The following is a 4,374-nucleotide window of genomic DNA, read 5'->3' as shown; positions in this document are numbered from 1 at the left end:
TTATATTCAAGTACAAGCCACAAAAGTATGGCTGCTTTTGTGCAAGGAAATGACGAGGGAACAGGTCCAGGGGAGCGCAAACTTTCGACTGTTTATTCAAAAAATGGTGCAACGAAATATATAGGGGCAGGCATGCGCAGCAAACTAGGTACACAGCGAGCGCATAAAAATAAGGTCATGGTATTTGAAACAGCGCTAACAGAAGAGGACGGAAGGGTACACACACGAGCGCACAAAGCGCTCGTGTGTGCGCCCTTCCGGCCTCCTCTCTTAGCGCTGTTTCATCACCATGCTTCCAAACCAACTAGCCCACCGACAAGCACTAACGAAATAAGGTCATGCTCTTTTTTTTTCACAAACTCTGATTTCACAATCACAAAATCTGATCTATCAAATTCCTTTCTGCCTGCGAGAGAGACAATGACGTATCACTGATACACATGGAACCTCGTACTTTTATATCAAATGCTTCCAACAATTCTCGAGCCGTGGTGCCACCGCTTCAGCCCAGAATCTGAATCTTGTTGAAGTACGGCTCACACTTATGTGAGTTGCAGTGGGTCGGCAAATGTGCCCCATCTTCACATTTCAGTGAAAGCTCGTGTTCCCGCGGCCCCGCCACGGTGGTCTAGTGGTTATGGCTCTCGACTGCTGACCCGAAGGTCGCGGGATCGAATCCCGGCCGCGGCGGCTGCATTTTCGATGGAGGCGAAAATGTTTGAGACCCGTGTACTTAGATTTAAGTGCACGTTAAAGAACACCAGGTGGTCGAAATTTCCGGAGCCCTCTACTACGGCGTCTCTCATAATCATATCGTGGTTTTGGGACGTTAAACCCCAGATATTATTATTATCGTGTTCCCGCGAACGCTCATTCACGCACCTTCCCGTCTGGCCGACATACGTCTTGCCGCAGGATAGCGGAAATTCATAAACAACACCGGTGGCATATTTTGTAAGGCGGTTGCGGCTCCTTGCCGCAACCGCCTTTCTTGCTCCGATCAGATAGGATATGTGGGCATAGCTGAGGAGACAGCTCTCGCGGCGCAGAAAAAACAATCGGTACGCCATGTCTGCTGCAACCTTTTTTAGGTTGTGTGTCACCCGGTGCATATACGATACGCCCTCATGCAGTCTCATCGTTCTCCGCTCTTGCTCGACCCCAGAACCGTGGTGTTCACTCTTGAACTGCTGGAGGAGCGATTCGGCGACGGCGATCAGTAGCGTGTAAGGGAAACCAGCCAAGGACAAACGATCCAATTGGTTTTGAAAACCCGTCTGCATAACGTGTGAGCACGACCTTGCAAGTGCAGACTTTAGGCAATGTTTAACTATAGCCCTTTTCACAGTTTTGGAATGCGCCGACTCATATGGCAGCAATTCTTTTGTAGAATTGCTGCCTATCTATCTATCTATCTATCTATCTATCTATCTATCTATCTATCTATCTATCTATCTATCTATCTATCTATCTATCTATCTATCTATCTATCTATCTATCTATCTATCTATCTATCTATCTATCTATCTATCTATCTATCTAGCCGATCACGTTTGCTGCTCTCACATTTCATTGACTCTGTCATTCCAAAAGAAGGCATGACATTTCATGAGTACACCACGAACGTGAATGATACCTCACGGCATGCATGTCATATGTACTACATAATCACATACATGAAAAGCCGCTGTCGTGATGCTTGCTTGCTTGCTTGTTCCTTGCATTTGGCTCACACCCACACCGGGGGATTGGCTAAGAAGCCGGCGGTTACAGTCAATTGGAACATTGGGTTAAAAAAGAAAATCAGGGAAAGGGAAAGGTGGCATTTTTCAAGTAAAATAAGGTGATTCTCGTGATACGAGAAAAGGAAATAACGAAATAAATAAGATTTTGTATTCGGGAAAAGGGGATGGGAAACCATAAATTGATAAACAAAGGATTAGCAAGGTAATCTCATCGTGTCAATCAGGAATTCGCAGAGGGCCCCGCAGACGTTCCTTTTACTGAATTCCAATGAAGCAGCCCCAAAAGTGGTCATTTGATTGTTTTGCTACATACCACCCCACTAAATCCAGCTGAAGCCTCGTCTCCTTTCCTGATATCTGCGAAGTTTCCATGGGTTGAGTAGAAATGTATTGGCACTGAAGAGGTTAATTCGCTAAAAAGACGAAGACGCCGACCACAAGAGTATTCGCAATGCCCACGAACTATAGGTGGCGCGCCGTGCTTTTCAATATGGCGCCATGAGGAGGGTCAACCCGTTTGTTAGCATAGGAACAGATAGGACGTGCGGACGTACGGACCGTGCCACTTTCACCGGATGAAGTCATGAGCTGCGCTGAAATGGATATGAGACTAAAATACTTTCGCAAACCATGGAAAGTGCTAAGTACTCGCCACCTAATTATTTGCTGCGAAGTGAAAGGTTATATTTCAGCTCCGTTACCGTGCATAACGATGCTTTGCGAAATCCTGTGCGTGCTACATAAACCTGCATGAACTAGAATTGACGTATGAGCTGAACGGCACTCCGAGGTAGTACGTACCGAGCCTGCTTGACGGATTTGCCGCAGTAGTAGGCCGCCAGCGAGTAGCGCCATCGCTGCTGCACGGGACCGCACGTTTAACGTGGTGATGGTTTGCAAACATAATACGCCGTCGTCATTACTTGCGCAGTCGGGAACGCGGAGTTACATCTTCAACGGAACACAAGCATTTAACATCCCATTCAGTAGCGCTTGTGTCACAGCCATGCTGAGACTCTAGCCGTGTGCAATTCACTTCACTCGCATGTTGCTGGTTCGATCAGAACAATCGAAACATGAATATCGAAAAGAATGTACACGTATGCTTTTCGCAACGTCGAAGAAGTTAGCCGAGAGGCGTGGATTGTGGCCGTGACTGCACGTTCCATCGCTCTAACCATTTCGCTCTTCGTTGGTCGAGCTCGAGCGTGTTGGCGGCATGCGGCGCTCCATAATATCCACAATAATCGTGATACATTCAATGCACAAGAGGAACTATGCTTTTATTTTGATCTCGCTCAAGGATATTATACATTAAATACAATCAAAGTGACTTACGAGCGTGAAAGAACATTAACGCACGAGGGGACGTGAAGTGCAACTAGCTCCTCGTGAGTTATCAGCTGGTGGTTCATCGTCGCTGTCACTCTCGGTGCTTTCACAGTCTTCTACGTCCAGTGAAAAATCCTCGTCGTCAAGATGGTTTCTTTCAACATCACTGCTGAAAGCAATCTGAAGAATTTCCTCCGCCGAACGACTTCGACCACTCCGCGTCACCACGTTTACAATTAGAGAGACGTCTGGGTGCGGAGAACATCTTGCTTGCAGACCGGTCAACAAGCAAATCGCTTGCAGTGTGCTGCCACCTATCACGAAACGTACAAAAATAAGCGGCGCAGCGGTGGCTATCAAACCCAACACACTGGCGAAGGACGGCGTGGAAAGCGTTCGCTCCACGAAAGGCGTCGAGCTGACGCGTCCTCGAATGATTGAAACGTCGCTCGCACGATTCGTAAGAGCGCTTTGCTGACAAAGGATAGAGGTCCTATTTTAATGTATCGCCAACTTTAGATCGCTCAGTTATACAAGAGCACATCGCGAGCCCGCGCGACCTCCCGCGTACAGTGTTATGGGACTCATGCACTACAAGAAACACTGACCAATGCTATATGCAAGTAAAACAGGGTGAGCTTCAACTGAATATGTCAGACGATAACATTTAAGTAACCTACGTGGCTACAGAAAGCCTCGCGAAGCTGATAGTGTACGCTGTGGGCGAGCATTGAAAGCGCGAGTTGCCACGTATTTTCCCGAAAACTTCGCATCTCGCAAGAACGAATCAGATTTTTCGTGTCACGGAGGGCCCGGTTTGTTCACTGATGCAGGGAACATGCAAAGTCGTAGTGTTCCTTTCTTGCCAACGCGTTAACACTGAGGCTAGCACAGCCGAACAAGGGAGCGACTGCATAGTGCCGCCATTTTGTCGTCTACTAACCCTCCTCGAAAGGACGCCCCTGAATTCCGCTCGGTGGCGCGACAGTCTATGGGCATTGCGAATAAAAATCTAATGACGTTTCGGCACCCAGAACGGGAGCCCTGTTCACAATCTTGTGAACAGATTGTGAACAAGGTTCCCGTTCTGGGTGCCGAAACGTCATTATGTTTTTATTCTCTTGTGGTCTTTTAAAGACGATAGTCTTTCTTGGGGAACTTAAACGCAGAAATTTTGGTCTGTCTTTCTGTCTGTCCTTCTGTCTGTCTTTCTGTTTGTCGGCACGTCCCTCGATTCAGCCACTCGGCCAAAGTTGAACCACTTGCCCAAGGGCCAGCCATCGTGAACGGCTGACTA

This window comes from Rhipicephalus sanguineus, chromosome 10 (genome assembly GCF_013339695.2).
Source record: "Rhipicephalus sanguineus isolate Rsan-2018 chromosome 10, BIME_Rsan_1.4, whole genome shotgun sequence".
NCBI lineage: Eukaryota > Metazoa > Arthropoda > Arachnida > Ixodida > Ixodidae > Rhipicephalus > Rhipicephalus sanguineus.
Note: the sequence above shows the minus strand (reverse complement) of the source record.